Source organism: Hemicordylus capensis, chromosome 4 (genome assembly GCF_027244095.1).
Source record: "Hemicordylus capensis ecotype Gifberg chromosome 4, rHemCap1.1.pri, whole genome shotgun sequence".
Taxonomy (NCBI): Eukaryota; Metazoa; Chordata; class Lepidosauria; order Squamata; family Cordylidae; genus Hemicordylus; species Hemicordylus capensis.
The window spans coordinates 135,850,722-135,867,819 of record NC_069660.1 but is presented as its reverse complement, the minus strand read 5'-3'; positions in this window follow the sequence as shown (position 1 = coordinate 135,867,819).

Here is a 17,098-nt window from a genome sequence, read left to right as displayed (position 1 = left end):
TGGGTGGGTGATCAGAAATCCAGCAGGCATTTCAAAGGCCAGCAGAACCCATGCCTGGGGGGGATGGTGGCAAACAATGACATGGTGATATTGGGCACCCAGACTCTGGGTGATTCAAAAACAGAGGTGGGCGGGAGACTCTGACAGTCCTTGAAATTCTCATGGGCACTGTCACCCAGGGACATTTGTCTCTCTGCCCCCCCCTTTAAAGCTACACACCTTACACCATGTTTCCTCAGAACATAGAATGAAAGCCGTTGGTTGAAATAAAGATATATACCCTAATGGAAGTGGCTAGCAATAGATCCTCAGTTCTTTTTTTAATAGACAGGGAGCTGGGTCTCACGATCAGTGAGACCCGGTTTTGGAGAGTGAGTGGGGAGAGTGGGAGAGATCAGCCACCCACACAATTGCCGGCTCCGTGACGGAGCTGGCGGGGGCTGGGGGGAGCGGGAGCCAATTGGCCCCCGGAAGCTCCAGCATGCCCTGCGTGAGCACGCAGGGCATACTGGCGAGACCCCCGGAGACGGGAGGCAGCTTTTTGCCTCCCCCTCCAGGGGTCTCCTCGTGAGTAGCCACGGTGCAGAGCTGTGGCGCGGCTACTCATAATTTTAAAAACTGGGTTTGCAGAGTGCTCGCTCCGCAAACCTGGTTTTAGGGGAGGGGTACTTAGGCGGGTTAACTGCCTGGGAGCCACCGGACTCGCCTGCAAGCCCGGTGGCTCCCACAATCAGGCAAAATCAGGCTAGGCTCCCCTAGCCTGATTTTGCCTGATTGTGGGAATAGCCCCTGTGTGTCTCATTCGGGTTTTTCCCCTTTCCATTTTTTCATTCCATTTCCATTTTTGTTCCCACCAACATTTTGCTAATCACAAGTTTAAATTCTATCTAAACAAGATAGCAAAGATTAGAGAGTGCACCACCTGGCAGGTAACATGGCAATTAAGACTGAACAGCTTAATCATTTCTCAGATGGAAAGTGCCAAAAAGAGTCAATCGTATTGAAGCCAATAACAGGTGCTCAACCCAAAGACTCAAGTTTTGCTTATAAGCAGATTGATGTCCTCTCTAATGGGGGGGGGGGTCTTATATTTTATAATTTCTCTATAGGAAATTGCTTGAGCAATTGACATTATCACTTAATCTTAAAGCCCTCAATGAAATACATTATTTTAATTCGACAGTACTAAATATTATTCAGCATTTCAAAATTAGATAACATGAAGTCAACTTTATGCTGCAGCATCCTTAGTTGCTATCACATGAAGGCAGTGACTCTGATTTGAGACTCACACAGTCACAACAGCTGGCTGAAAAGGATAGTGATATGGAGCCAGCATGTCCCACAACAGTAACAATATGATCAAGGTGATATTTAAGGTACTCTTTGAAACAGAAACATCACCACAAAATGAGGGTGCTCAGTGGATCTTCAGCAAATGTCTGATAATTCTAGGTTACTCAGCTAGCTTCTAAGTTATCTTCAAAGTTACTTCATAGGGGCAAACTGCATGCTAAGGTAAGCATACGCTTGGAGAAAAGGTACATGGTTTTATCTCTCTAATTAGCAGTTACATGAGGAAGGGTATCCAGAGTGGTACCCTGGTGTTGAGGGAAGGGATTTTAACCCTCTGACCTTGTCACAGTCCTAATCCAGATCATTTATTTCACATTAATGCTCACATCCTAAGCATATTTTTCTCTGAAGTAAGTACTATTAGAGATGTGCCAAAGATGGTTCAGCATCTCCTCTGGGAAGCGCCAAACTGACTTGGGTGCTGGCATTTGAACCAGCTCGGCGGGGCAGGGAGTGGTTCCCTTAAAAAGCAGGTTAGCAGCTCCTTACCTCGTTGCCCGCCATTCTGCTACTTTTCCGGCAGCAGCGACTGCTCTCCAAAAGGCCATGCAGGGCTGCGGCACTGTTCCCTGCAGTCTCTGCACAGTGTCGGTATGCACATGGCTGGCATGCGTGCTTGAAGAAAAAGTGTGCATGCCGGTGCTGTGTGGAGGCTGCAGGGAACAGTGCCACAGCTGTGTGTGGCCTTTGGGAGAGCAGACGGCCCTGCCAGAAAAGCAGCAGGGTGGCAGGCGAACAGGTAAGGAGCTGTTTACCTGCATTTTAAGAGAACCCCTCCCTGCGCCACCAAGCTGGTTTGAACACCAGCACCCAAGCCAGTTTGGCACTTCCCAGGTTTTTGATGGAATGAAAACTTCTTTTCCTATCCTAGTTCTGTCACAAGCAGGAGCCTGCTTTCTATATGGAGTGATGATGATAAAGAAACGCCTGATGATGATAAAGAAACTCCCATAGCAGTCATGGGATAAGGGGACCAGTACATGTGTGGACTGCTAACTGATTGAAGGACAGGAAACAGAGTTGAGTTTTATAAATGGAGAGTTTTCACAATGGAGGGAAGTAAGAAGTGGGGTCCCTCAGGGATCTGTACTGGGACCGGTGCTTTTTAATTTGTTCATAAATGATCTAGAAGTTGGAATAAGCAGTGAGGTGGCCAAATTTGCAGATGATACCAAACTCTTTTGGGTAGTGAAATCCAAAACAGATTGTGAAGAGCTCCATAAGGATCTCTCCAAACTGGGTGAGTGGGTGACAAAATGGCAAATGCGGTTCAATGGTGACAAATATAAAGTGATGCACATTGGGACAAAAAAACCCCAACTTCAAGTATATGTTGATGGGATCTGAGCTGTCAGTGACTGACCAGGAGAGGGATCTTGGGATTGTGGTGGGCAGCTCGTTGAAAGTGTCAACTCAATGTGTGGCAGCTGTGAAAAAGACCAATTCCATGCTAGAGATCATTAGGAAGGGGATTGATAATAAAACTGTAAATATTGTAATGCCATTATACAAAACTATGGTGCGGCCACACCTGGAGTACTGTCTACAATTCTGGTCACCACATCTTTAAAAGGACATTGTTGAACTGGAGAAGGTACAGAAGAGGGCAACCAAGATGATCAGGGGCCTAGAGCACCATTCTTATGAGGCAAGGCTACAACACCTGGAGCTTTTTAGTTTAGAAAAAAGACAACTGCGGGGAGACATGATAGAGGTCTATAAAATCATGCATGGGGTGGAGAAAGTGTAGAGAGAAAAATTCTTCTCCCTCTCACACAACACTAGAACCAGGGGTCATCCCATGAAATTGATTGTCAGGAAATTTAGGACCAACAAACAGAGGTACTTTTTCACACAAAGCATAATCAACTTGTGGAATTCTCTGTCACAAGATGTGGTGACAGCCAACAACCTGGATGGCTTTAAGAGGGGTTTGGATAACTTAATGGAGGAGAGGTCTATCAGTGAGAGGTCTATCAACCACTGTCCCCTACATTTCCTTTACTTAAAGGAAAGGCACTCTCTACATACCCAAAGTGTTAAAGAACAGAAGAACAGCCCTGCTGGAGGCCCATCTAGTCAAGTCAACCCAAGGCCCATCTAGTGCAGCATTCTGTTTCACACAGTGGCCCACCAAACGCCATTGGAAGCCTACAGGCAGGAGGCATGCCCTCTCTCCTGCTGTTACTCCCCTGTAACTGGTACTCAGAGGCATCCTGCCTTTGTGGCTGGAGGTAGCCTATAGCCCCACAGGCAATGGTATATATACCATATATAAATGGTATGTACCATATATATATGGTGTGTGTATATATATGGGGTGTGTGTGTGTGTGTGTGTGTGTACACACACACACACACACTATATATATATATATATAGGCGATGGTAGGGGGCATCTTAAGGATTAAGGGGGGCAATTGCCTTTGCTTTCACATTGGTGCTGCCTGTTTTCCATCATGAGCTACAACATGTTGGATTTGATATTAGAATGCAAAATATACTGGACACTGAATGAGATGCACAGAACAGCAATTTCAGGAATCTGTGTTTCCATTTTTGAATACAACAGGCATAGGCATGTGATTTCACCCCCGTGCTGTGCTCTTTTGCTCTCCTGAGAAGGTAATAAAGGAAGAAATTAAATTAGTGCACCAGGCTGGGGAATACAGTTTAGAATGCACCTCCTTGGACTGTCTGAGTCTAACTGCTTTGGTAAAGAGTTCCTGCTATTTTCCCAGCTTTTCTGGCACTCTAGTTCTGTTCATGATAACACAGTAATGATGTGGCCTAGCGCCAAGATTACCTTATGGTTCCAGCACCTGATCTTGGAACAAGCTGGAATTCCTGGTGGTATAGTGGCACAGTTTTCAAGAGATATTTATTGCTTCTCTCCTCTGCCTTTCAGTTCAGTGAGATTGGGAGCATGGAAAGGGGGCGGATTGTTTGCCAGATTTCAAATTGTTGGCAGTACTCACTAAGCCTCCCTTTCAAATGTGCACTGAAACTAGCAGGGTGACAGCCAGATACAATTAGGCAAACTTCCTTTGCTCTCCCTGGGATTTAGGATCCCATTAGCTCATACACCTTATTTAATTTAACTCCCTCAGCTGTGCAAAAATTCAGTTGCCTAGCACTGAGAAGAATGCAAAATGGAAACTAACCAATTCCAAGGAGTTCTGTGGATATTACCTGGCCACAGACATTTTGGGGACTTAGCTGGAGATTATTCTACAGTGATCTGGGGACCACTGGTCCCTGGCACACTTCCAGGTAGCTCCTGACAATAAGGAAACTAGAGGAACACACAGGAAATTATTTCTTTGAATTTTTTGCCATATGCTGAAGTGCCAACCCACTTTCCAGTTTAGATTTAAACTAGCACCTTGCCTTTTCAATTGTGTATAGAGAACAAGTGCAAATTAATTAATTAATTAGATTTCTATACTGCCCTTCCAAAAATGGCTCAAGGCAGTTTACACAGAGAAATAACAAACAAATAAGATGGATCCCTGTCCCCAAAGGGCTCACAATCTAAAACGAAACATCAGACACACACCAGCAACAGTCACTGGAGATACTGTGCTGGGGGTGGATAGGGCCAGTTACTCTCCCCCTGCTAGATAAAGAGAATCCTCACGTTAAAAGGTGCCTCAAATGCAGTTAATCAGAAAGAGAAATGTGCCAAACCTGTTAATTGTGTTTCTGGTTTATGTATACTAGCATCACAAAGCTTGTTCAGCTCAACTTACAAAACTCCCAACGGACGGGTTCATGGGGCGTGGTGAGTTGGAGAAAGGACTCATTACAGTTCTTAGCTGTATTCAGATTCCTTGAGGGGATGGATTCACGCTTCATTGAAGCAAAGTCAGAAATAAATGCTTGTGATCGACACCAATATTCACGAGCAAATTTCATAATGAAAATTAACTGGCAAGAGGTTTATATGGATAAAGTGACTTCTGTATGGCCTAGGCCCAAGTGTGGTGCAGTGGTTAGAGTGGAGGACTAGGACTGGGGAAACCATTTCCAAATGAAATGAACCAAATGAAATGAACCAAATGAAACTCATTTCAAAATGAAACAAGTTCAAAATGAAACAAATGAGTGCAAATGAAACAAAGTTCAGCCATGAAACTCACTGGGTGACTCTGGGCCAATCACTTATCTCTTAGCATAACCTACCTCACAGCAGGAATGTGCATGAACCGGTTCAACATTCTATTCCTAGAATGCCGAACCGGTTTGGAAACCCTGCATTTGGGCTGTATACCCTCTTGCTAGCCCAGTCAGCATAAAACTGGAAGTGGGAAGTTCATGTGCGTGATGCATGCGTGCATGCCTGCCACTTCCAGTTTTATGCTAGCCGGGGTGACAAGAGGGTATACAGCCACCCCGCACCAGTGGTTTTTGAAGCAGCACCGGAGGTGGAAGCACGTTGCGGGAGGAAAGGGCATGCTTCCTGCAGCTTAAAGCAACACCACCACCCCCCGGGTGTGCACAGAACCAGTTCTGTATACACCCCTACATCACAGGGTTGTTGGGAGGATAAATATAATAACCAAGTATATTGCTCTGGGCTTCTCAAATAAAGAACAGGATATCAACGTAAAAAATCAAATAAATAAATAAATAGATAGATAGATAGATAGATAGATAGATAGATAGATAGCAAGTCTCTCAGTTTTGTTATCTTATGCATTTTTCTTTTTGTGTGCCTTTAATCATATGTTATTTGTTTTAGGTTTGGTACAGCACTTCGCATTTTCTAAGCCTGTTGTCATTACTAATTTATCTATCTTGGAACTGTAAATATTTTTCTGCACTATTGATAGAAACACTGTAGCCAAGAATTTGTAAATCATGGAATGACTGGATGCAATTCATATCAATTCAAATGGAAGATTTGCAGGCCGATGTTTGGGAGTGGGTACATAAATGAGTAGAAGAGTCAGCACTGACTGTTCTTTCTAAAGAACAGTGATAAATATTGTCAATATTTCTAGAAAGCAGGAGTTGAAGTGCATCATTCATTAGCTGTTCCTGGTACTGATTTAGTGAAACACTAAAGGCCAGTCAGATTTGATGAGTGAGGAAGGCACAGAGAGGTCTAGCTCCTTCCTTCAATCACTCTCTACATCTGAATCAGTTTACCATTCCTTATCCCCTGCATCTCCGATACTAGAGAAGTATCTTACTATCCCTCTATAAACCTGCTCCCAAGTCCCATTCCTACTCAATCCAGAAGCTTCATATGAAAAGAGGGAGATCAAGCTTGCTCCTCTCTTGTGTCCCAGGTTTCAGACCTTTGAAAACTGAACTGACATAGCTGCAGAGCTTCACCCCAGGCATAGCTCTTGCCATTGCTATTTTAAGTTCTACAGTATGACAAGTTTGGATGACAAAGGGCCAATTTACACACCCCCCCCCATGAAGAGAGGCGATTCATATGGGGGTGGTTTGTTTAAACTTGGCCTGTTTCTGTAAAAACGTATACACATAGGACAGAGTTCCACAGTAAATATCCCAGATAAAACAGTAATTGACCACACAATTCTGGCCTACACACATGAGATTTCACGCCGACTATCCTATTCTAGGCCAAGCCGGCCCCCCTACTAAGAATGGGATCCAGGAGGGAAACAGATCTTGGACAGCTCCAAAGAGTCAGGACTGTGGCTAGCTCCAAGCAGAAACTCACAAGAGTGGACTACCCATTGTCATGGCTGCTGCCCAGGCTGAGTGAATTGGCCTATCCTTTCCCTAGGAAAGGCCCCTTTGTTTAAACCACCCTGATTTTCTAGTGCTGGCTCCAGTGGCACTGGGGACCTCTGGTACTGAGGCTAGTACAGACTCCTCTGAGTCAGAAGATGAAGGCAATGGTGCTGCTGGCTAGGGTTCCCCTGGATCACCTGATGTGGGTGATTCTGGTGACATGGGATCACCTTGGGGATGGGTTGTAGTGTCTTCTTCCCATCCTGTCTCATCTGCTGAACTGTCTGCCTCATCCCACAATTGGGGAGATCTGGGATCATGGGATCAACTTCGGATCAGCAGATGTGAGGAGGTGGTGAAGGCAGGGTTGATGCATCAGATGACGAGGGGTGAGAAGTGTGCTTCAGCATCCCTCCATATGATGGATCCCTTCAGCGAATGGTTACTATCCAAACCGTTGCAAAGATAATGTGAAGTACTGGCTATTATTTCTATAGCTGTACTAAGAATTGTAAATCTTTTTTAAAGGAGTCAGATGTATTAATCTAATAGTTCTGTTCAACTTTGGCTTATTAATGTATTCTTTGCTTTGGGAATAATCTGAATTACATCTTAGCATGCAGTAGGAGTTCCCTGAGGTAAGGCCTCACTCAGTGTGAATTAACGGCCCAGAATGAGGGCAAATCCCTACACAAACCCCACCAACTCTAATTCTAAATAATTTCAGTTTTGCATAAATATAGAGATACATAGTGACAGTTTATTGTTTCAGATATGCAGAATGGGATGTGAAGGAAGACAAGAGACCAATTAGTGGAAGGGCAGAAGTAGCTTTTAAGTCATGCACCCATAAATTATCTGTTCCCACTATGCACATAAATTATTGTTGCAATTTTGCCTTGATGTTCTGGTGACATGATGAAAACTCTGGAGCTTTGATTTCAGGGCTTCTGTTCTCTACTGCATACCTAGCAGGAATTTCATCCTATCATATAAACTGATATGACTCTTTGCAAAGGGCTTTTTCAACCTATCATGAAGAAATCTTAAGAGATATACATAAATAATGTGAAATACATGTCAGTTAAGCTGAAAGCAGGGGTGTTGCTATAATTGAGTGGATGGGTTCAAAGAACCCAAGCCCCCCAGCTCCTGAGGGCCCCCCAACTCCACCCTCCATATTTTCTACATTATATCCCTCACTGAGGGGCTACCAGGGAGAGAGAGGTGAGCATAGGGCCTGTCACCCCTAGCTACACCCCTGTCTGAAAGGCTACAATCCTGCATCAGGACACTGTGTAGTATATATCTCTATAGCAGGTATGAATAAACATTAATTTAGAGAGATGGCACATATTGAGAATTTACTGAAGAACAATGCCTCAGGAAATCATGCCATTTGCAACAGGTAATACATTTCTTTTCATGATACCACTGACTATTGCATTGAATGGACGAATGAATGTGCAAAAGTAATTCAAATCAATGAGATTAAGCTTCTTCTCATTTGGTTTGGGGACGAATATGTTATTTCAGCAATGAAATAATTTCAGTTATTTCATTTTGTTTAGGGATGAATATATTATTTCAGGATGAATATGTTATTTCAGATTACTTTTTATTAGTCTTTGTAGAATCTTGAAGTTCATGGTGAATAATCAGTGCTTGTTAAATGCACAGTTTGGGAATTCTTTCTTTAAAACCAGTTTGGTTTGAATCAAAGGGCACATATACACCAATATTTCTCCCAACACCTTAACTCTTGGCACTTTTGTATATCCAAGGAGGGAAACAGAAGACTGTGTAACACTGAACATAGGGAAGAGAGGGATTTTATTATTTTCTTTAACATTTACATCCCACTTTTTCTCTGAGGAGGAGTTATGTTTTGTGCAGTTCCTCTGAGGAGGAGTTATGTAGTTATATTTATGTTTATCCTCTCAACAACCCTGTTGGGTAGGTTAGGCTGACAGATGAGTGACTGATCCAGAGTTACCCAGTGAGTTTCATGGCTGAATGGGAATCTGAACTCAGATATCTCCTGTTCTAGTCCAACACACTAACTATGGGGTATAGAGCTAGTCTTGTGGTGGTGAGCATGAATTGTTCCCTTTGCTAAGCAGGTTGTGACCTGGTTTGCATTTGGATGTGAGAACTGCAAGATCTTCCCCTGGGGATGGGGCCATAGTTCAGTGGAAGAGCATCTGAAAGCCCCAGCTTCGCTCCCTGGCATCACCAGGTAGGGGAGAGATTCCTTCCTGAAACTTTGGAGAGTCAGGGTAGACAATACTGGCTTGGTATACTGAAGCTTGGTATACTACTACACCACACTGGTGTGATCCTGTTATATTTTAATATTAAATTATTATTAACTAGCTTTTAAAGGTTTTTAAAGAACATGTCCTAAAGTAACATGTAAGTTACTTTGCTGTTCTCCCTCTGGATCCCAATCCCCACTGCAAGTTATATACTATAAACAATTTCATACACACCCCAGCAGAATTCTGCCATTAACTTATAAAAGGGTAGGCTATTCACAAAGCATAAATGCTTGAGAGCTTCAATGGTGAATTTTGCGTCTGCAGTTAGGCCTCATAGGCTTTGATTGACTTTCCTTCCCTTAGAGTGCATAAACATGCCATAACCGCAAGATCAGGCCTTAAATATTGAACAAAAACTAGCACACTTTCAAGGTTTTCTCCATAATCATGAGAACAATTGAACTCCTTTTTCCCCCTTTTCTGTTTTAGAAACCAAATGGTGAACTTCAGGATTCTGCATAATGCAGCAGAAATGGAGTCTGAGACAGCTGCTCATCTATGCAAGAAACTAATTTTATATTAACTAAATGAGCATCCAAATTCTACTTCAGAATCTGGGATATAGTTCTGGGTACCAGAGCAGAAGCTGGAAAAATGTCTCTGTGCCACTTCAGGAAACTGCTTCGCATACCCTGACTATGTCTAGCGCAGCCTCCGGCAGTGATTTTACTGCCTACTTGCAGATATGGACAGTATGAGCATGTGAGTTGGCATCCTAGAGCAACCTGGGAATTGATGGCTCTAAGCTGCTCTAGGATTCTGCCTCACATGCCCTGATCATAGCTGGTAAGGTATGAGTGATTAAAAATACCATTCTAGAAGCTTGGGTGGCCTTCTAGAGTGATTGAGAAATGGCTTTGAGTTCTGCTAGGCTCCTGCCTTGCATGCTCTGAATCAGGCATGCACAAGGAGACTAACCAGGCTTATTTGCATATGTTTGGAGTGGGCAGTGAAATCTAGTCCAGCTTCTGCAATGAGTTCTACACTGACATAGCAAAATTGATCAATTTTGTCAAAACTGTGTGGAGCAGAGTCACTTGGTTCTGATATTAACTTGATATTAACTACATGCATCTTCTTGAATTCTAGATAAAGAAATGAAACAATCTGATAAACAAGGATCTTCTTTTGAATTGACCATGATCAGGTGCAGAAGAGGACAGGCCTCTGGTTCCTTGAGTAGTTGTGGAAAAGAGGGAGTTTCAGTAGGTACAGCTCTTCCAGCACTGCCTGATAATTTAAAAAAAAACCACATTTATATCCTGCTCTTTCTCAAAGGAGCTCAGAGCAGTGTACATGGTTATGTTTATCCTCATCACAACCCTGTGAGGTAGGTTAAACTGAGAGATACATGACTGATCCAGAGTCACCCAGTGAGCTTCGTGGCTGAATGGGGATTTGAACTTGGTTGAACTTTTCCCGGTCCTAGTCCGACACCCTAACCATTGATATTCCCTCCTCCATATAACCACTATTCAAAGTTTATGAGCACTGCCTGTTGTTTTTTTAAAATCTGGTCATCCTACCTAAATTCTCATTTAGTTGTGATACATATGATTTTGTATCTTTGTAACATTTATTTTCTCCTTTCTTTGGAAAATTGTTGTGGCCCATTGATCAGCTTCAGTGTTGTTTCTTTGATGAACAACTGAAATCACAGGTAAGGGAGATATACAGTTTCTGTTGCAGAAGCCTGGCATTTTCCTCAACCCATTGTTAGCTGTACAGCTGATGAAATGTCAGGACACACACAATTTTCCTTGCTTTTCATTGTCAGTTCAAAAATTGTCTTCTTTCCATTTGCACTATAGCAGTTTATTTTTCTTCCCTCCACCTTCAAAGTACATTCTTTAAAAAAAAATAAAAATTGTCTTTTTTATTTTGCTCCAGAGGGATCCTCTTACTATGGTTGTGCTGGTTCTGATTGTCCCTTCTCTTCTTCATCCAGGTGTGATTTCTTTAACACTTTGCTCTGCAATTAGCAATGCTTCTCAACATCTTTTACAAACTTCTGGGTACATCTAGCAGAATGATGAGAAGAATGGATTCAATTCAACTGAGGAACGGCTGTGCCCATATGGCAATAGAGCCGTTGAGTCTATAGCCCATGCTTTTTTATACTATATTTTTGCTCAAGATCCTCATAATTCTCTTATACCTCTTTTACTAAGACATTTTACAGGCCCATTCAGATGAGTTTTTTATTTGTTTTCTTGTTGCTGACCATGTTGCTGGCTCTGACGTTAAATATAATGTAGTCAAATTTTGTGTGGTGGCCAATAGAATTAGACAGACTCTAATATCTAATGCAATGGTTATACTTTAGGATGAATTGTTATTAATGTTTAAAGTTTTTAAATCTGGCTACTTTGTATTGCTGGTCAGAGACCAAAATAAAACTGAACCGAACTGATTAAATTCAGCATGGTTCTTATAAGGAACTCACTTCAAAATGAATTTGGGTACAATGAAATTGGATCTAGTTGGATAGAATGAATTTGCCTACTCTCAGAGCCTAATGAAAGGATGTGGGTGCCTTTTGATGAAACTTAATTGGTGTGTGTGTATTTGGGGTGATGGTGCAGGGAACTACACATCACCAAACCATCAAGAACAGGTTTTCTACTCTGCTAGCATTTAGTCACAAAACTCACTTTGATAGAATCTATCACAGGTGCAATGTCCACATGTGGACAAATCCCACAGGGCATAATTGGCATCATTCCTTAGCAGACTAGACACACACAGTGCTCAGGCTCTTATGGAGAATGAAAGGACTGTGCACACCTCCCAGCAGTGAAGATACTACCATTCTCTGCTGGAGATGCTGTCACTGACGAGTCCTTCATGGCCAACTCCTTTCCCTTCCATTAGCCAATGAGCTTGCTTCGAAAGGTCCCCATTTCTTCGCATGTAAGAAATTCAATTGGCCAGTGGAAGAGACGCTGTGCTGCAAGTCTCCAAGAGTTGAGACTCTTTGTCGTGCTCCAAGGGGTAGGAGTTGTGTTCCTGGACCTTTTTGAACCCAGAACCACAGGGTGATAGCAGCCAAGGTCAGCCTCAGAGTAAGCCAGGGGAGGAGGTTACTTCATCACTTTGGTCTTCCTCCTGGCTCACTACATACAGCTGGTTCCCTCTTCAGGGGAACTCTTGACTCCCATGCTCAACAGCAGCCTTCACCATCAGCTGCCTTGGCTTTAAATGCCCCAGTACAGAGCTGACAGGGCATAAAGCATGCTCTAAGCCCCTCCCCCTCCCTGGGCTCACTTCCTGCTTCCTGCCATGCCCAACATGGCTGCCCTACTGAAGCTCTTCCCTGCAGCTTTCCCTGCCTTGCTTGCTCAACATCACAGGGACCTGACCAGCCTGGAACCATCTTATCCATGCTCCCTTCAGGGGAAGACAGAAACAGCAAAGGAGGGACTTCACAGAGCCACAAAGGCAACCAGATAATGTGGCATCCCAATACTCATGCAGCAGTTCCTTCCTCTCTGTCTTCCCTTCACCCAATAGACTTATAAGACAATATAAGACAATAGACAATAAGGCCACTATGAAATGCAGTGAGCTTTTGGACCAAGCTCATTGGCTGAAGGTGAAGGTGAAGGGGGAGGAGAAGGAGGAGGAACTGCTATGCAAGTCTCAGCTTGTGAAGTAGCTCTTCCTTCCTTCCCCACCAGTCAATGATTGGATTATAGGAGGAATGGCAGACCTCAATATGGTAGCAAAGAGAGAAATGATCCCATTGTTGTGTTGCTTTTTGTTTAATGCCTAGTTGAATGCTTCTCAGTGAATGTGCTTGAGAAAGCAGCTGCATTCCTCCAAGCATGGTAAATTCTAGGGGACTAGGGTCGCCATAGTCCTTTGGCCATGGCTAATATCAGGTCATCCAGAAGAATAATATACGTGTGACATTTGTCTCCTGGCCATGACATCCAAATGTAGGTTTCAGCTGTTTCTTCAGGGAGACATGAGAACTTTCTTTGATCTAAATGTGAGAAGTAATTACAAGGCTGTAATAATGTATTCTGCTGTGCTGGTGCGTGATAATGTAAATACAAATTGCATTACAATTAGGCTTGTCAAGTTATTAAATAATCATTTGTTGTTTATTAATCTCCCTTTGAAACAATGATTAAATTTAAATACATTTGCATATTACTAAACTTCAACATAAAATTTTCTCTGTAAATTTGAGGTACAAGATAAACTACTGCATAGTATCAGAAAGCTACCACTCACTGTTGGCCATCACTTCAAAAATAGACAAGCTTACCCTTAACTCACAGTCCCACTGATTAAATTTTGTCCTAGGTGATTATTATAGGCTACCACCACTTAATCAACTAAAGCGTTGTTGAGTAAATTGATTAAAGCTTGCATTCCTTACTGCAATGCATAACAAAAAAAGACTGAATTAAGGCTGTATAGAAAATAGAATCTTGTAATTTACTAGTTTTGAAATACTTCTCTTTGCTAACTGTAGAAGTGTATATTTGTTTCCTTAGTTATATCCTTATCAGATTCATTAGATCACTTTCTAAAATATCAAGGGGATGCATAACAGTTGGATACAACCTAAGCAGCACATCAAAGTCAATCTATTAACAAAATAATTAAAAGCAATCTAAAAATCAACAGCCCTCAAACAGGAAAATAATAAAAGCAACAAAATGAAAAAAGAATGAACAATATTATGTGGAATATAAACTGTTTGAGCTGTTTAGGTTACTATGACACAGCTTACATAACTTATATGGTAACATAGGTTGATTAAACTGATAAGAGGTTTTAATACAACTAATAAAGGTCTTAGTAGTCTGTATGGGTTGTAATAGAACATCTTTATCTCAAGAATCTCTGATTAGAACAGAGCATTTACCAACTGTTCATATGGGTGTGGGCCAGGATTCATCATTTAATGTAATACCTAATTAATCCTGCCTAGCAACAGATGTCAGCCTCTTTCCATCACCTCCTGTACATGAATTCAGTGTCTGCAGCATTTACAGTGAGATAAACACTCCATCATCATCTCCTAGTCTGGTTCACAGCAGCTGGAGAGCTGCTCTGAGGAGATGTTCAAGAATTCAGTTGATGTAAGAGAATTTTTGAGCAGGTTGGAGCTGACACAAGCAGTTCCATGTCATTCACTGTCCCTCAGAACCAAACTACATGTTTGGAAATGCCATGAGGTAGAGTTCCACTTCAGAACGTACTTGTTTGAAGAAATTGTTCTCCACATGTTTGAATGGAAAATCCCCCACAACACAGGAAAAGGCTAGAACCCTTCTCCTTGAGTATGCAGGAACCGAAGTGCAAGGTAATAATGCTTAGCATTTATGTATTGCTTTCTAGAGTTCAAAGCATTCCACATGATTCACAGTACAATCACTTGGTCACGATGCTACACCAGCTGTCAGAGTTGGATGGAGTACTGTTGGATGTCAGAGTTGGATGAAGTTCCACAGGACCACTAGTGCAGAGGCATACCCAGCTGGAGTGGCACTAAAACAAGGAAGTAGGCAAAAGGACAGGAATGCAGCTAGGAAGACTGGGTGAGAAGCAGGGAGGCTGGGAGATAACAGAGGGACAGGCAGCAAGGCTGAAGCAAGGCTGGGAAGTCAGAAACATGGGCACAGTTTGGTTGTTGCCCAGGCATAGACCTAGGTCCAACTTGAGGGGAGTTCCAGTGAAATTTGTTATACATTGTGTGAAGTCTGGTATTCAAAGGGAGGGGGGGCGCGGAATCCATTGGGCGTAAAGACACTTAATATGGCCTTTGAATCCCACCTGTAGATCTTTATTAATCTGGGAAGTTTTATCCGTGATTATAATATTTCCTCTTGGTTTACCCACTCAGCAAGGGAAATCATGCTATTAATAAACGGTTCCAATTCCCTCACTTTCTGCATGTGGTATTTATGTTCATAAGTATATTAGTGGTATATTCCACCCAGGCGTTTTCCAGATTAGACCCTGCAACGGGGTCACGTCATATCTCGGAAGTCTGCTTCCACACTTCCTGTGTTGTGACACCGCAGTCCCTACGTGGACAGCAGGCTGCCGTTCACATTTCCAATACCTTGTTTTGAATTTAATTGCTGTGATATAGAGCTAGGACGTCGTATATCCGATGTAAAGAAGTTGCTGTTTTTTTGGGTTGTTAGTTTCCGCGAGACTGCTCCCCCTGCTTACGTTTTGAATGCGACTTGCCTGAACGGAGGCATTTTGCTTCTGTTGAGCAGCTAATCTGGAAAGCGCCCCAGTGGACTTTCTTTTGGGGTGGAGCCGGCAGTGTTTCATGAACACAGGCCCCCAGGGGTGCAGTCGCAGGCTGCCCATTCACCTGTGCCTGATGCTGCACAACCCCTCATGGCAGAGCCATGATCCTCCCCTGCCATTGCCATGCTCCTGCCCCCATGCTGCCATGGCACTCCTGCTGCCCACTTCACATACGGCTCACATGGTCAGAGGCAGCTTCTGACTCTGTAAGCTTCCTCCTCTGCCTCTGGCTCCAACTCCAGCTTCAGAGGAAATAAACATTGTGTTCTATGCTGAAGTGATGGTCTGGAGCCAAGAGAACCACTCAAGAGGAGATGTGAGGCATAGTCTTTGGGAGCCATGTGTCAGAAACCAGGAGTCTATGAAGGAGCATATGGGGCAATCAAAGAGCACGGGTAAGGGAAGCTGAGGATCCGAAGCCAGGAGTCTAAACGGAGCAGCACACAGAGGCAGACACAAGCGTGATCAAGGGAAGCCAAAGGTTGAAAGCTAAGAGTCTATAGAGAGCTGCACACAGATGAGAGCATGGTCAAGGGAAGCCAAGGATTGGAAGCCAGGAGTCTATATTGAACAGCACACAGGTGCAGACAAGAGAGTGGTCAAGGGCAGGGATGTTCAGGAGCCAAGAACTTTCCAGGGTTCTTAACTTTCCAGTGTTCTTTCCAGTAACCTTTTTGTATCAAGGTTAGAATCCAGATTGATATGGCTACTAAAATGTTGATATTGTGCCTAACAAAGATGTAAGGTGCTGGTGATGATGGAATCAAATCACTATCTGGTTTTTTGTCTGTGAAAGAGGAAGATAAATAAACTAAGAAGTCTGAGCTGGCAGGGAATAAAAGGGGTTACAAACTTTGGTCATACACATTCCTTTTTAATAAGCAGCAGTTCTACAGCACACAGAGTGCATTATTAATAGCAGTTTCTTTGTCAGTTACAAACACATCCAAGGAGCTTAAACTAGATGAGGAACATAAGGAAAAATGTCAAAGCTCATGAAGGGAAGCAGATAATGAAGAAACAATGGAGGACAGAAGCAGTGCTTAAACTCCCGTGAAGTCCCAATTGTCATGCGGTCATCTGGAGACTTGGACTGAGTTGTCAGCAACATGCAGGTGACACTCAGCTCTATCTCTCCTTGTCACCTGATCCTAGGGAGGCAATGGGTATCCTGGATCAGGGGCTGGGGGCAGTGATGGGTTGGCTGTGGGCTAATAAACTGAGAATGAATCCAGACAAGATGGAGGTGTTGTTGGTCACTAGGAGAGCCAATCAGGATGAGGGGAGTTCAGCATCATAAGTGCTTAGCAAATTATTGCCACTGCCAAACTTCCAGACTAACGAAGCACATGTACAGCTAATGCTATGAGGAAGGGGTGGTTTTTGTGGATCTCCCCTTCCCTCTGAAGCTGACTGTGACTC